Source organism: Bradysia coprophila, unplaced genomic scaffold (genome assembly GCF_014529535.1).
Source record: "Bradysia coprophila strain Holo2 unplaced genomic scaffold, BU_Bcop_v1 contig_109, whole genome shotgun sequence".
Lineage (NCBI taxonomy): Eukaryota > Metazoa > Arthropoda > Insecta > Diptera > Sciaridae > Bradysia > Bradysia coprophila.
The window spans coordinates 3,306-19,534 of record NW_023503385.1 but is presented as its reverse complement, the minus strand read 5'-3'; the positions used below and the strand labels follow the sequence as shown (position 1 = coordinate 19,534).

Here is a 16,229-nt window from a genome sequence, read left to right as displayed (position 1 = left end):
TCGTTTGTGATGCGCTAAATGTTTGCAGTGCTGTCAGAGTCTTTATACTTTAGGTAAAGCTTCAATAAGAAATTATGAAAAATTCCGCAAGCAATTGCACGATCGGAAGTTACTCTAATCGGAAAATTATGAAACAAAAGGAAAAAGGGATAAAAGCTCCAACCTGAAACCTGAATCAGTTGAACTGAATAACTATTAGGATCCAGTTCAACATCGATCTGATATCGCGCTCGTAAATCCGGACGAATCGTTTGATCATACGAAACCTGAAATAGTTCAACTCAGGTTCCGCATATAATTTCAGGTCAGGTTCAGGTTGACCGACCGGTTTCGAGCTGTAGAAACAATTTTTTTTATAAAATGTTGAATGAAAATAATGAAAAAAAAAAACAAACAAAAAATCCTTTAAGCTACAAACACGTCGGTCTGTTCCGTCACCGCGCATCGAATATTGGTAAACCGTAAAAATTGTAAATATTTTTTCTGTTTGTCTGCATTTGATTTCATTTTTCATTATTTTTTGTTTTTAAATTAATTTTTTAAATTTAAATTTTAGTTCCGTGGTTTAAACTAGCTAATTAGCAGCAACCTCCACCAGTTTGACCACCCTGCGACTGGCCGGGTAACGATGGATTTGTTGGGGAATGTTGTTGTCCGATTTTAATGCCATTTGCCTGAAAGTAGAAACATTTTTCATCGAATCAAAATGCATTCTTTGCGTGGTATGGGATCAGTTTTAAAGGTCCGAACAGGTCAACCATATCCGATCCATGAGCTTGCTAATGATTGACCAGATTTCCTTCTCATCAGATTCAGGCTCTCAGAAACGAGAACCTGGTCTGACCTGATCCCGATTTTAGAACGAGGTCAGATCAGGTTTCACGTCATAGTGCCGGTTGAATTGAGTTTTATTAACATTTGTACGCGCTTATGATATTTACAGACCCTTTGTTACCTTCACCCTGACCTTGCTACTTCTACCGCCGGGGGAATTTTCCCTGTTTCCGATAAGAAGTCGCTAAGGTACTAAGGCCTCTAAATGGTTGAAGATCCTCATCTTGGAGTTCTTAATACCCGAAAGGTCCGAAACCTGAGATTGGTGTAGAGTGGACACTGCCAAAGGATATATACAACACAGTTTCACGTGCCGACGTACCACACTAGATGGAGTCGATGGACCGAAGCAGACGGTAAGAGGAAAGGATTTGCCAATGAGGAATCCACACAAAAAAGTTGTCTGTCTGTCTGTCAGTCCCGTGTTGTCGACAGCTTGAGAAAATGTGAAGTGATTTTGAAAATTGTTTTTTGTCCCTGACAATTGTGAGATTCTTGATGAAAAAGAGAAAATTCCGTCGAGAAAGTTCCGAGATATGGTGGCCATTTAGGAGGGCTGGTCAATGCTGTTTGCATATTTTATCATTGGCGCAGATGAGAGATATTGACGAAACCACTCGGCGAAAAAAAAACTCGGCGACACCACTCGGCGAGTCAGGTCACCTAGGCTGTAATTCAAACTGCAATGTTACAAAAAAAAAGTCTCATGGGTGTACGGGAAGCTGTCGGAGACTCATGCAAGTTTAAAAGTCGGTGGAAGAGTGGTGAGATGATGATTCACCACTACCATTCAGAGTCATTTTTCATGTTACAGCCTGTACGTTATAGACCACATGGTAAATTGAAAAAATTGACTATAAACAGTGGCCTACTTTAACAACCAATGAAATAACAAAAGATTCCATGCGCTTTCGCAGCATATCTATCTCCGTTTACCACAAGACTACAACTCGAGAAAAAGTGTCACAAAGTCACGAAGTGTCACAACATCTGGGTCTGGAAACGGATCACATCCCAACCTAACAGAGTCAGGACGACTCATCTATTCGATTGTTTTAAACTCATCTGTTAAGTAAACGTGAGACAAAGCGGAGCGGCCACCTTAAAGCTGCAGTCGGCACTTCAGCGCTTTGGGTCTCCGTTTAAATATTTCGCATGCTCATTGTGGAAATGGAGACCTAAAACAGTGAAGGTCCCGCAATTCTTGATTGCATATGAAAGAACACTCGGTCACTGAACGCTATTTCGGTTCTAGCTACATTCGCCTGACACACTAGGTCTTTTGGTGGCCAGTCACACCTGTTCACCACTGTCTTACCATCATTATTTATATCGAAGACACCTTCCTGGATTTTTCGTAAATTCCTTGGCCGTATTGATGAATGCCTCTTCAACATTTGCAGCTGTACGAGCCGACGTTTCCATAAAAAACTAAACCATGTTCACGGGCGAACGCTTCACCTTCCTCCTTCTTCACTTCACGACGCGAATCTAAATCACTGAAACGTAAACAAACAACGGGAGTTTTCTCATCAAAATTCACAATATCCAATTTGCATGCAAAGATGCGGTGGAAGGGGATGTCTCTGTTCGCTTACCTCTTATTACCGATTAGCATTATGACCATATTTGAATTCGAATGTTGTCTGGCATCTTCCAACCAAGTTGTTAGATGGTTGAACGTGTCCCGTCTTGTGATATCGTAGACCAACAATGCACCGGCGGCGCCGCGTAATAGGAACGGGTGATTGATCTAAGATAATGAACATACTTTAGTGATAGTTGAAATGTGCTTTACCCGACCGCGACGGTATTATCTGAGATAACAGCAGGCGCAGACCACCCTGGTGAAAGGATTAATGTTTTTGTTGGTACCAAATGCAATTTATAAAAAACCACCCGGGTCAAAAACATTTTTAAGTTTTGACCGCCCGGACCAGGAAATTTTCTGGATCCACCTATGGATAAAAGGGCTCGCGATGCGTCATTATTTTGGTTATTCCTTAGTCTTTTATGCTGCTTCTCTAGCGTATCTTCCTCCGACAGAAAAAGATTCGCGAGATTATTCGAACCATACTCTAGTAGAAGCCCAACATATCTAACAAACGAAATGGGTTTTCCCCTTGACGTAATGATTTCTTACTACCCAATAGCGGAGCTGTTATGCCTAACACACACGGAAAGCTATAAACTTTGGAGATGAGCGGGTGACGCCAAAGTAAACAAGCTCTGAAGGTAATGCCGACCCAGCAGATCAGAGAAAATACAGAACTCGGACTTTCAGATGAATTATTCACTGGTTTGCAATGGCAGCATCATCACATTTTTTTCCGCGACTAATGTTGTTGTACCTGCTAAGTTCGAATTCAACTCACCACTAGCTGCAGCTTGGCGAAAACCAATTCAATATGAGTGAAACATAACTTTGGGGAGGTCACGCAGATGCAGATACGCGGGTTACACACCACGTTTCATACAAAAAATTCACCACGCCATACAAATTGAATTTCGGTGAATTTGTTTGCATGGAAAAGGTGTGTTCCCGCGTATCTAATAAAATGGCGATCTGCGTGACCTCCCCAAAGTATACAGCCTTGACATAACGCCGACGAAATTCGCTTGAAAGTAGAGACCTGTGACCAAGGTAAATTGACTGAACGTTAACACAAATCCGCAAGAACACACGGACCCTACTTTCGTGTGAATATAATTCTTATAATGTTGGACACAAGTGTAATTCACTTTGTTAGGTTGTAGCACATGCAGAACTCAATACTAAACAACGCAGTTCCCAACAACATTATTATGTTAAACGTCACGGTTGCAACATAACAAATCTTATATTCACCGAAACTTGGGTCCGTCTTTCTTGCTATTTCCTGCGGGTTTGCGTTACCTTCAGTATGTTTATATATTTTTCCTGTGACTCCAGTGAGAGAGAGAGAGAAGCGTGCCACAAGCTCCACACGCCAGTAAAATCTTCGAAAACGAAAAATTTTCAACATCAAAAAATCGGCATGTCTAGGACCCGATCTGTTATTCGTATGAACCACGCAAGATTTAATTTGAATCGATTTAGCACTTCTAAAGAGTGGGGAAATTTCTGAGAGAAATTCAATGATGTGGCAGTAGAGGTGTGCGGGCCGATGTTTTTTTGAAGCCCGTCCGGCCCGAAGCCCGGTCCGAAATTCATTTTTAAAGCCCGGCCCGAACTGGCCCGACGTATTTATAGCCCGTCCGGCCCAAGCCCGATCGGGCCGGATAAAAACTCGGATGGGCGCGCACATCTCTAATGTGGTAGGCTCTAAAGTTTCATATTCTTTTGCCAGTTCCATATTCCCTCTCGAAGAAATTTTAAATTTCAATTTTCAAGAACCATTTTGCGTTGCTGAGATCGACAGTTATGTTACGTTATCCATTGCAGTCCGCCTTGTAGCAAACGTAGCAAAATCGATGGAAAACGCAGCACAATTGCCAGTCAGCAGCGCAAAATTTCTCGTGATTTTTCAGCGGAAAGAGTTAGAGAAAGTTTTCAAAATCTTATCCTTGCAAGAATCTAACGAGTGAAAATTCGATTCATCACAGCAAAATACCGGTATTTCGATCCAACATTCGATCTGAATAACACACTCCTCACGGGACTGCACGTGGGGCGGAAGCAACGCCATTGGTTATCATTTCTCTGATTGTTAGGGACAGCAATAATGTACCTGAATGCTTCCTGTCCAGCCGTATCCCAAATTTGCAGTTTAATCTGTTTTCCATCAATTGTGATCATACGAGCGCCGAACTCAACGCCAATGGTCAGATCATGCACGGGCTGAAAACGCTTGTCGGTGAACTGAAGCAGTAGACACGATTTACCAACACCTGGAAAATATAAATGAAAGAAATATTCAGAGTTTTGACTGACTGAATGTGGGTCATAATCATGATAAAAAGTGTTGGTGGCATGGTGCTGCGGGTCATAAACACATATAAATATTGCACGAGAATGTAAAATGTTCCACTGTTGTAAAGACACGACTGGATAATTAATGCTGAACATAAATGCGCCTTAGACTAATGAAAACGCTGAAAACACAAGCAATCTTGCGTGTTTTCGGCTTATGTAATAGATACCCAAATGAGGTGATGAAGTGTTCTTGGAGCATTGACTGTATGTCGATTATTGTCGTCTTACATGTAAGTTGTAATTCGAACAAGTGTACCACATGCTAACTCTGTTAAAATTTCTAAAACAGTGCGAGAGGTACCCTTTGTAGAGGTAAGTGGGCTTGCCAATTTAAATGCCCGGCAAATGTCCGAAACTAGGCATGTTCGATAATTCATTCGATTGATAAAATATCGATTATTTACTTAGAATCGATTATCGATATTTTCAAAAAATCAATTAAATACGAATGTTTTATCGATAATCGATGAAGATCGACTGATAATCGATAGATATCGACTAGTAATCGGTAAATATCCACTGATTTTTCGATAATTGTTTACTGATAATTCGATTATCAGTCGATCTTTACCAATTGTCGATAAAACATTCGATTGATATAGTATCGATTATTTGTAAATTTTATCATCGATTGATGATATTTTTCAGTGAACATGCATATACAAAACAACAAAACCTATCAGCTAGAGAGTAGGTCCAGAACAGTTGCTTACAACAAAATACAAAGAGAGCGTTCACATTTGTTAAACTTCGGCGTATTTACACTGGAAGTGTTGTGCTTCCATAATGCTCTTATCATTCGTAACACAAAGAAGAGACGCGTTAAACCCTTAGGTTTAAGGGCCTCACTTTACGCAGTTTAGGGACCGTTCACAAATGACGTCCGCGGTCTGGGCTGGGTGGAGGGAGACTCTAGAAAACGTGATGGCCCTAACAAAATTGAGTCAAATTTGACCATTTTCGTGTGACGATGGAGAGAGGGAAGTCTAAGACCGACCAAAAGTAGTGGACGCCATTTATTGAGTGGCCTCTTAGCTCTGCGTTAACTTCCCAGTATGTTTAAACTGTTAAGACTCCATCTCTTTTCTTTGATTGAACGAACTGCCACGTAAATGGAAACAAAACGGCGAAAGTGCGCTGATGCCTTCTGAAGGCCTTCAATGTTAATGTGACTTAAATTCTGTTCGTTTCTCCAGCGAAATTGGAAAATACAATTTTTTAGGCAGCTCGCTTAAGATTCGGAATAGGTCGACAAAGGTCGACCGCGGTCAAAAATCGTAGAGTTCAGGTCAAGTCAAGTAATTTTTTCAAGATTACCTGACATGGTCTCACAAGTTATCCTTGAGAACTTGTACCGGTCGACCTGAAACCTGACCTGACTAGCACTTTCAGTTTCAGGTGAATGCAGGTCAATTCAAAATTATCAGAATCACGTTCAGGTCTAAGCAGGTCAGGAACCTGACCTGTTCCGAGCCTTAAGCTCGCTCACCTCTGACCTACTATAGCCGGTGGTGAACAAAAACCGGGAATAAGGCTCTCACTGTAATAACCAAGACCGACTAATACATCGCAAACGAAAACACTCGAGTGGAGTGAAACACATTTTTCACTCCATCAATGTAATCGTAAGCGCTGCAAGAAATTTGGACACTCCATTCGAAATTCGAATTTTACCGAAGTTTTGGTCCCATAATTCATGTAGCAATGTGCTACAGGTTTGCATTCAGTGCTCATGTGTTTTTGGCCTAAAGGAATGGCTCACGTTCATTGTCTCATATTGTCACATGTTCATTGTTCACATGCCTTGACGAAAAAACAGCAAAAATTATACAATCAGTAAATTGTGCAGGACAGGGCCTGTTGTTATTTCGGTAATTTAAGGCCGAAAACACACGCACAAAATTGATGGGTTGAAGATTGAATGCGTTGATGGGATCGACAATTATGTGGATTTTTCATTGTGGTGAATATTGGATTACAACGGAAAATGCAGCATAATTCTCATCAACGCAAAATTGATCGTATGTTTTCGATCAGAATTTTCATGGGAAAGAATCATAATCTTAATAAATTTTGATTTTGTTGTGACTAACCGTAAGATCCTACTTAACAATTAGTTATAGAAGGGTTACAAAAAACACCGTTTTTTGATCTTACAAATTTGGTTTATTAGCATCGGATGCATTCCGGCATATTTGCCATCATCAGCTTGTATGTAACTAACTAAAATTCTTTATTATTATTATTTATTAAAGAATTTTAGTTAGTTACATACAAGCTGATGATGGCAAATATGCCGAAATGCATCCGATGCTAATAAACCAAATTTGTAAGATCAAAAAACGGTGTTTTTTGTAACCCTTCTATAACTAATTGTGAATCATAATCTTCGCGATAATGCGTAACGAGTTCCCTCTACTGATACAAGGAAAAATAATTTTTTAAATGAGAAACAAACAGACGTCGACCCAATCCATATATCATAATCATCAATCACCCGCACAAACAAACAAACAAAATCTGAAAACCCAGAAAATTTCTTACAAATAGGCCAAATAGACCACACTCAAGCGCCTTTGAAATTTCACATATAATAATGCTCTCGCCAAATATAACTCAAAAATGATTACGACTACACGTGTGTGTGCTTATCACATACTACACACAGTGTTAAACGTGCAATTGTTTGCGCAAATAATATTATTTACTATCGAGGGCCCTTAAGTCCTCGGTAGTATAGTGGTAAGTATCCCCGCCTGTCACGCGGGAGACCGGGGTTCGATTCCCCGCCGGGGAGGATTTTTTTTCTTTTATTCTTTGTTGTTTTCAATATGAAATCTGTTTTCGAATTAATTGATGAGGTCTTACTATTGAAAAATTAAGTCTAAACATCGTCATTCACTTCTCCGATAAGATTTAATAGGATAAATATCAATCATGGGAGCGAGAGCTGATGTCTGACCGATGCCACTGACAAATTCTTATTTAAAGTGGGACGTTCTGTTATGAATCTCAGTCTGGTGTACAAGTGACTGTCTAGAGAAATCTAAATATAGAAGAATTGTAATTAGAAAAATTGGTTTTGCGTTGCTCGGGCACCGTAGATAATTTTTACGAAATTTTAAACAGCTCTGCCCTGTCTGTGTTTTTTCAGTTGTAGCACTGACGATTTCAGTTCGGATCGTCTCTGTATTGAAATACTTTTCCAACATTCTTGGCATAATATTCCACCCCATTCCATCATTTCTATGGAAATCTTTAGCGCTGTACCGAACAAACTGTGGCGAATACACTCAAATTCACCTTAAACTTGGTTTCTTTCTGTCTTTTCTGATCCGTGAAGTTCTACAGAGATATGATACTTTAAAAGGTGATAAAAAAAAACCATGGGTAGTTGATAAAAACAAAGCTGTAAACTAATGGGGGAGGTCTCGCAGATACAGACACGCGAATGACTCTACACAGTTGTCGCTAAAATGATGGATTTCATACAAAAAATTCAACTCCTGTGATCGTAATCATGGTGAGGATTTTTATATGTAAAATCACATCAGAAGCGTATCTCGCGACCAAAGTTTACAGCTTGGATAAAAGTGCTGAGTTATTATGGCTTAGAAGATGGTTCACAGAAAGATTGCAGAGACAGTCTCACTGGATTTCTCATTATCAAAACACTTGGAACACTGCCATAAAAAAGGAGACATAACAAAGCTGGAAAATTACCGACCCATAAGCCTATTGTCAACACTCTACAAGTTGTTTATATGAAAATCATATACAAAGAGGAACACTAACAAGTTCGACTTCATACCAACCTTTGAGCAAGCTGCTTTCAGATCTGGTTTCAAGCACAAACGACCATTTGCAGGTGATGAAAACGCTTATTGAGAAGTGTCGTGAATACAACATCGACATAGTCTTGCTATTCATAGACTTCGAAAAAGCTTTCGATTCAGTGGAAACATGGTCGATATTGGACGCATTAGACGAAATGTAGAGTAGACTCAAGGTACTCCAACACAATTCGATATGTGTACAAAAATGATACTTCATGTATAAAACTTCGTAAGAGCACGGAGAAATTCAGAATTGGCCGAGGTGTAAGGCAGGGTGACACCATTTCAACCGAAATTATTCACGGCGATTCTGCAGAGTGTTTTTAGGAAGTTAAACTGGAGTAAAATGGGAATAAAGATAAATGGAGAGTACTGAGCATCCGCTTCGCTGATGACATTGTACCGATAGCAGCGAATCTAGGTCACGCTCAGGCTTTTGCTACAACAGTTAAGTGAAGAGGCAAGCAAAGTTGGCCTCAAGATGAACTTATCGAAAAGAAAAGTCATGACCAACATCGGGACGATAGAGAAATCAAAATTGGTGACACTGTCATTGAACGAGTCGACAGCTACATATATCTAGGACATAAACTGAAGTTAGGTCTGGACAACCAGACTGCAGGAAATAAGACGTAGGATTTGGTCTTGCATGGCAGCGTTCGGAAAACTCAAACTAAATTTTGCAAAAGCAAAATGAATAATAGTCTGAAAACGCAAAGTTTTCGACACTTGTGTCCTTCCAGTGCTCACTTATGGAGCGGAAACGTTAACTTTAACGAAAAGCATCCGAAGATAAATTGAGAGTGACACAAAGAGGCATGGAACGGAGTATGCTTGGAATAACAACTCAGAGACAGAATGACGAATCAATGGATTCGACAACAAACCAGGGTCGTTGATGTCATGGAAAGAATAGCATCTCTGAAATGGAGCTGGGTGGGACATATTGCAAGAAGGACAGATCGAACGTTGACCAAAAAGATCATGAACTGGCGTCCATATAAAAGACGAGCTATAGGTAGACCACCAGAGAGATGGACAAACGGAATTAAGAATATTGCAGGTACAAACTGGCAGCAAATGGCAATGGATCGTACGAAATGGAAAGAAGTTGGAGAAGGCTACATCCAGCAGTGGATCGAAACAGGCTGAAAAAAGAAGAAGAAGAAACGCTCGGAACCCAAATTTCGCTTGAATCTGAAATTTTCGATTTCGAATTCAACCGTTCGGGACTTGATTATGTATTGAATGACTTTATCAGGTCATGTTCAAATTTTCGTCAAAATTTGTGATTTCCGGTGTACAAATTCTGGCGTTAACCCGAACCATCCTGAAAAGTTCAGTTTCGGTATACCCTGAAAGTTGAGACGAATTACCGAAGGTAATTCATTTAGGGTCGGGTTGAACCTGTATTGAAACAGGTCAAACCGATCAAAACCTTAAATACCATAAATTATTTCGAACAAAGACACGCACAGAGTTTCAGATTATTCTATAGAATCAATATCGATGCTCGTACGGGCCTGTGTAGCCACTTGTTCTAAAGTCTATGTCACTATTGTTGCTATTACGATGTTAAATAATTTATAACAAGTCGCAGTATAGAGTGTGGAGAGATCTCTTTGTTTACGTTTTCGTTTCCTTCCCCTTTTTTCATATCTCTTGCTAATCGACAATATATTTTGCGTATCAATTTATTATTATATACTCAATCGATGCGGTGTAGGTATAACGAAAAATGAATCGAAATCGATCGAAAATTTCATTCGAATCAACAGCTTGACTTAACGACAGACAGACTTAACAGAAAACCAAGTCGTATTTAGCGAAAAGCCACCCACATTCACCACGAGACACAAAGGGCGATAAGGATGGTTTTCATCGCACGTATATTCAGATGTATGCTCCGATGATTATAATTGATTTTCTATCTGGTTGTCGTTCATAATCCATACGGACAAAAGAATTATTTTGAGTTTTGGTTTTTGTTTTGTTCGTTTTTTGTTTGTGTTAATCGAAATGATAATTGTAATGGGACCGTATGAATTACCCGAACGTCTATGAAATGAATTTCGGATCGATTTTACGAAGCAGAAAAAAAATGAAAAATCGAAAAAAAGAAATGTGTTGTAGACATACCCGTATCACCGATGATGATGTACTTAAACAAATACGCGTACGACATATTTTTGGTTATTTTCGTTGATTCAACGTCGATATTTCACTAATCTTTACGGTAAATTATCCTACGCCTGGTATGTTGATAGTATTTGGTAAATTCGGTTGATTGAATTGATTTTTTGTCACTTTTACGATACTTTTTTGTTCCCGTAAAAAAGCACAACTTTCACACAAATTTAATCACTTTCGTATGTTTTTGTTGGAAATCACAATTTACTCAGTCACTTTATACGTGTGTGAGTGTATGCATCATCGCAGTACATTCGGAATGACACAAGAGAAGTATGACGTGAAGTTAGTCCCATTCCATTAAGTATAACATCTGATTTGACAATCTACTTTTACAAAATGATGATCATCATGATGATGGTTTGACATTACATGTTTTTCTACTGTGTCAGAGTCAATATTTTTCTCGGATTTTGTTTTGAAATTGTGTTTTGTTTGATAGAAACAATTGTCAACCGCCTGAGTTATGGACGAACAACACATTGCCAACGTTGAATGTTTAAATTCATCGGAACGGTACAGTGACGGTGTTGTCATTCTGCTGAAATTGTTGGACAATGTGATCAGGGAGCCACAGAATAGCAAGTACCGCACCATTCGATTGGAGAGACAAAGTGATCAAAAGAGAAACTGGCTGTGTCTGAATGGCATTCGGAATTGTTGGCCGGCATCGGTTTTGAAGAGGTTTGTTGCATGGGTTATTACGTGTCGTTACTCAAAATGTGCACTATAAGTGGAGACAATGTCTGCGGAAATGATTTCGCCTTTTGTCAGATGGGTGGGTGTGATTGAACAACAATTCTGTAGACCATTTTGGTCGAAGAACTACGGTCAGACAAAACACCACTACTTCATCATCCCAGGAAAAAAAATTGTCTAAAGTCGTCACCAACGTACAGATTTCGAAAATTTGAGTGTCAAAACTACATTTCGGAAGCTTGACAGAGATACAAACGACATATAGGTCGTGCTCGTGCATGACGTGGCATTATTATTATCTTCGGATACAAACTTTTGCATAGCGGTCATCGGACGACAATCAATTGATTTCGAAATTCGACTCGAATCATTCCTTATCTTTTCGTCCGAAACGATTGGTTCTCGAGTCACTTAAAGCACCTCGTGTATGTTAGTGTCGCTGCAATACTACGTCTGAATCAACACCAAATATAATTCCTTTGTAGTTATGGTCGTGGAAGCTAGGACATGTTTCCAAAGTTTACCGAGTGTTGCGAAAAAACAGCCCAGGTTTCGGGTGCGTTTCCAACCGAATTCCCACATGTAGCTCCTCAGGATGATGAGCTAGAAACCTTTGACAATTTAACCTCGATCAACTCTATAATCGCCAACAAAGCTGTAGAACACGTACCTCGGAATTTATCGAGGTGGGAAGAGTTTCAGCCTTCATTCCCTCATATCGCGGAATATTGGGAAGAAATTGGTTCCACTGTTCTGCAAAAGTCATTTCTTCACGTTTCAGAAGGTCCTCCACCTTAATCTGCAATAAAATTTAATTATAATGACCCGCCTCACCTCTCCCTTGCCTCGTGTTGACCCACCACAATGCAACCATGCACATCCACCTCACCTTAAAAATCCCAAAACCCCAGAGAACAGTCAAAAAATCATTCAAAACCTTAGAATTCCACAGATGGAAGCGGTGTGAGAGGAAAACTTTTTTTTACCATTTTTTCTCATTTTGACCCGAGGAAGTTTAGTTCCTACAAGAACTGCCTGAACTACCAACATTTTCTGTCACTTCAAACCCTATTCCCAGCTAGCTGTAGCTCATCAAGATGAAGACCTTATGGACGTGAATTCACCCGAAGCTTGAGCTCATTAACTTTCTTTCAACAGATCGAAGGTGAACTACGTCTGCCTAGCAACCTGATCATTGCAAAACTGAAGAAGTTTCGAGACGTGCTAAAAGAACGACTGGAATTCGTTCAACAAAAATCGAACCAAAATCGACTCAACACAACGAAATGATGACAGCGCAACGGCCTCATCATCGACCAAAGACACTAGCATTCAACGACCGACCGGCGTCGAATACCACCAAATTGATTGAAGTCATTCCAAAGCGACCATACCATGAGCGAACCACATTTTCTCGTGTCATTGTAAGAATTTTGACTTTCTCATTCTTTGCGTCGCTTGAAAGTTTCGTCTACGACATTTTCAGCCATTCAACAATCCGTTCCTACAACAAATGGAAACCACCTCCGATATGGTCATGCAGTACGAAGATGAGCGGTTGCTGCACGGCGGCAGAAAAGTGATTCCAATCGAAAGATTGACAGACAATGCCACAAAAAAAGTTGCGGCTGATTCAAAAGGAAATCGTGTCGAACCGCACGTCGAACAATCCGGAATTGTGCCTGCGCGACCTGATACTGTGCGAACTGACCAGATGGTTCAATGAGGAGTTTTTCACGTGGGTGAACTCGTTACCGTGCAAGAAATGCGGCAACGAAGACGTGTCAACGAAAGGCAATTATGTGGAAAACGGGTGTCCGAGTCGAGGTGGGTGCCCGGTTATTTATGTAGAGCAAAAACGATCCCCATCTATTTGACAATCATTTCCACAGACATTCACATGCTGCAACGACACGTCGAAATTCTGTCGTTTCAACGATGTGGCGCTGTTGCTGAAGACTCGCCGTGGCCGGTGCGGCGAATATGCCAATTGTTTCACATTTTTGTGCCGATGCCTGGGCTACGATGCACGGCTGTGTTACGCCACCTTCGATCATGTATGGACGGAGGTGTATTCGGTGTATCAGAAACGGTGGCTGCACATTGACCCGTCCGATAATGTGGTCGATGCTCCGCTTATGTACCAGCACGGATGGAAGCGAGACATCGATTATGTGATTGGATTTTCGAGAGGTAAGAGAACCGACGTGCAACGCAAACTGGCTTCGGCATCAGTTCCTTGGACCATTCACCGCTCGGCTTTGGGGAGGATAAATTTCGTGTGTCTTCACAGTCCCTACAGATTGGGGTTTTGATTTTTGTGGGTCGGGTCCGCATGCTAGCGAAGAAGAGCCAGCCATAGCCATTTTGTCAACTTTTTCGTTATCTTCTTCCCCAGAGTGTCCGGGTACCCATACAAGTCTTCTTACCAACTTTTCTTCTTCTCTTCTTTTTCAGCCTGTTTCTATCCACTGCTGGATGTAGGCCTCTCCAACTTCTTTCCATTTCGTACGATCCATTGCCATTTACTTTTGGAGGCCACAAAAGGCGATCGAAACGCCTTAATCAAACATTCGCAATCTGAAAAACATGCAACTATCCTGCCCTCGGATGTCCTTCGACAAAGCTTCACTGACCTGGGAGCGCATGTTTCTGCTGAAAGACCCAAAAAAAAGTTTTCCTAGACTGTACTACCTGCTTCGGTATCTGGGGCATACATACCCCGATCTGTCCGTGAGTAGTCTTCGAAAAGTTGGTTGACTCAGTGGCCCAGCACCAAATTGTAAATTTCTTGAAAATGTCTGGTCTCACGGTTTCCAATAATAGTTGGACACAGGTCTGGAACTCCATCAAAATTCTCATTAACGCCCACAATTTCAGTAAATTCTTTTCCAACAAACCATCTTCCTTTCCCACAGACGACGTCCAAGACGTCACCTGGCGCTATGCGAACAATCACAAGGAATTGCAGTCGAAACGATCAAAATGCAGCGAAAGCGACCTACTCCAAACGATTACGCTGTTGCGCAACAAGCGTCGAGTGAAACTGACACCGATCCGCTGCACATATTTGAACAAACGTTCAATGATCGAACTGGTCGAATTGATGACGCCCAAACAGGTGACGGAAAATGAGCGCAAGGGACGCAGTTCGGGCAGTTTGAATTGGAAATTGTCACGTGGCGAACAGAATGTGAACAATGTGAGAAAATGAGAAGAAAAAAACGTTTAGAAGAAGGTCGATGGGGACATCCATAAAGAATATCGACACCAGTGGGGGAGACAGTGGGCTTTGATCAAGTGTAACACCTCTTGTCGAAGGTGTCGAATAATTGAGCGCGAATTTATGGATGACCCTACGGTCTGAGAGCAAATTGTATTGTTTTTGTTACATGAAATGGAGAAACCTCGTTTTGCGTTCTACCACAGACCGACTACGAGTGACATTTTTCAGTTGGATTTTACTTCTAAAATGAAAAATAGAAAAATGCAACGCTCGGGGCTAAAAACTCTACATGGGGACAGCTAGCTATAAAATGTTTTTGAGGTCATTGCATTAAAACACAAAATTCTTCCCTTTCCAGTTCTACGTATTCAGTGCCATTTCCAATGAAATCAACGAAAAACAATTCAATTTGAGGTACTCTTGTGCGAGGATATCTACGAGCGATACGTTCTCGTTGCTGGTAAGATTTTTCAATCCATTGACCAACTGTTTCGAAAATCCTGTGGACGTTTCGAACATCCAGTGAACGTTTCGAACATCCAGTGGACGTTTCGAACATCCAGGTGGACGTTTCGAACATACAGTGAACGTTTCGAACATCCAGTGGACGTTTCGAACAGCCAGTGGACGTTTCGAATAGCCAGTGGACGTTTCGAACGGCCAGTGGACGTAATACCATCCAAAGGATTGTCACAATGTGTCATAGCTACTCTATAGTCAGCCCACTAACGGGAACTTGTTTCCCTTATAGGTCAGCCAGTCATTTGCGCTGAAGTAAAAACTGGGAATCGTGTCACTACATATCGTCGAATATTTTCCGTAAGGAGGAACGTGACTGGAAAATGGTCTATTTGGCGCGGGCTGAAGACACTGAAACAGCCACCATTGCATGGAAATTCAATTTCACCGAAGAACAGCTGATCATCAATTCGGTGTCTATCAAATTTGAGACGGAAAACGTACGAAACGGAGAGATTGACCTGCAAATCGGTGAATGAACATGGTGAGTGGTGAATGTGATGTGGTGAGGCAGTCTGATAAAAATTTTCGATAATTGGCTCAGGTGATGCAATACAAACGATGAGTGAACTGACCGGGATCGACAACGTTTTCCATTAATGTGACCATGAAGGGCGGTAAAGGGGAGACGGCCTGGCAACACACCCAGCTGTTTCGGCAGAGAATCGGATCGAGCGATTATCCATTTGAAATAAACATCACGTTCAAGTAGTGGTGTGGTCGTTCGATGTGATTGAGCGATATGGGAACGGGCATAGCACTCTATGTGGAACGGGTCGAACGTATTTTGTATTTTCTACAGTTTTAATAAAACAAAAATATTTTAATATTCCAGTCGTGGCAGTCGTTTCTCTACAAGCATACAGCAAAGCACACGTTCAAAAAACGGTCCGAACCAGACCCGATCTACTTTTAGCGTGTTCTCGGGTTTCAACAATTTAATTCGGGTCGGGTTTCGACAAAACTCGAT

General features: G+C 40.9%; 1 non-coding gene and 2 pseudogenes across 1 annotated transcript; 2 read left to right on the top strand and 1 right to left on the bottom strand.

Moving 5' to 3' along the window:
• Positions 1 to 486: 486 nt before the first annotated feature.
• On the bottom strand, positions 487 to 11,008 carry LOC119073021 (annotated as a pseudogene).
• Positions 7,515 to 7,586, top strand: Trnad-guc. Its single transcript has one exon. It is a non-coding gene; the product is annotated as a tRNA-Asp (tRNA).
• Positions 11,009 to 11,105: 97 nt separating the features above from the next.
• On the top strand, positions 11,106 to 15,729 carry LOC119073019 (annotated as a pseudogene).
• Positions 15,730 to 16,229: the final 500 nt, after the last annotated feature.